Raw genomic sequence first — 1,436 nt, forward strand, 5'->3', positions numbered from 1 at the left:
CACACGCTCTCCCTTTCCCATGAAATGCAAATTTTCTTGTTAAAATTAAAATGAAAGCTCCCTACATTCCACAGTACTACAGGAATAATTTTGTTTCAAGGTTACGAGTTTTGGGGCCCCTGGGTGGCTCCATCAGCTTCGACGGTCAAGCTTCCGACTTCGGCTCAGGTCATGATCTCAGGTTTCATGATTTCGGGCCCCACGTCAGGGTCTGTGTTGACAAGTCAGAGCCTGGAGCCTGCTTCAGATTCTGTGTCTCCCTCTCTCTCTGCCCCTTCCCCACTCTCACTCTGCTTGTCTCTCTCAAAAATAAATAAATGTTAATTTAAAAAAAAAACACTTACAAGTTTTGTATTTTTCTCTTTTGAAAAGGGGCAAGTCGTATGCCATCAATATGTGTAAACAGCTTATGGGACTAATTCAAAGATATTTTAGGTGAAAATGACAGGAACTGTTCACTGTGGCAATTGCCAAACACATTGAGAAGGCAGAAAAAAGGTGTTGATCCTGAGAACCTCCTTGAAGCTAGGCTGCTTCCTCAGGCCCCCAGGCCCTCGCTCAGCTAGGAACTGAACTCTAAAATGCTCCCGCCTTCTCTGCCAGTCGCAGCACCAAAACTTTATTCGTGCGGTTGTCAGTAGTTGCCACAGAGGAAGCAATCTGTACTGATCCAAGCAAGAAACAATACAAAACTCTTGGCCCATGGAATTAGTTAACTAAGTTACAGTGAAATCCCAGCGTCACCAGTACCTCGTCTCAGTTTCCCCTTCACGAGAATGAAGATAGCAAATATAACTGCCTCTTGCAATAATTATAAGGAATAAATGAGAGAGCATGTATGCAAATGGGCCAGATGTGAGATGTGGCCTGCAGATACAGTACGTAAAGAGCTAAGCACTAAATTTAAACTCAAACTTGACTTAAATTTGACTTTGAGCTTAGATTGTCCAAATCTAAGACATGCATGGCATCTTATCATTTATAATCTGTAGGACAGTAGATAATTGTTCACTGTTACAACACTGTTCTCATGAATCTATGTGTCACCCCTGCGCAGGGACCCTGCCAGTCTTCTCTGCGTCGTTCCAATTTTAGTCACGTGTGCTGCCGAAGCGAGCACACAACAGTACTCTCGATGAGCATAAACCCCTAATGGGTTTTCCAAGAATTCTTTCCATCGTATAAGATTCCACGTGGAGAGAAGGTTTGGGGATGCATACGGCATTGTGCAGGCAACTTGCAGAACTGCGAAAGCCAGCCAGGGAACACAGATGACGGAGAGGGTCGGTATCAAGCCCGAGAGTGTCCCTCAGATCAGGTAGAAGGGAAATCATGTGCTTTTGCTTCCGTTAGACTAATTCTTGTCCCCGCACCAATAAACAAGCCACTTAGCAAATTTATTTTAATTCAAACCTTAATGGCATTCAGAGCAACAT

At 43.9% G+C, this 1,436-nt stretch overlaps 1 non-coding gene across 1 annotated transcript; it reads right to left on the reverse strand.

The window, feature by feature from the left end:
- Window positions 1-1,016: 1,016 nt before the first annotated feature.
- Window positions 1,017-1,120, reverse strand: LOC111562103. Its single transcript, XR_002745156.1, has one exon. It is a non-coding gene; the product is annotated as a U6 spliceosomal RNA (small nuclear RNA).
- Window positions 1,121-1,436: the final 316 nt, after the last annotated feature.

Source organism: Felis catus, chromosome C1, assembly GCF_018350175.1.
Source record: "Felis catus isolate Fca126 chromosome C1, F.catus_Fca126_mat1.0, whole genome shotgun sequence".
In the NCBI taxonomy this organism is placed as follows: Eukaryota; Metazoa; Chordata; class Mammalia; order Carnivora; family Felidae; genus Felis; species Felis catus.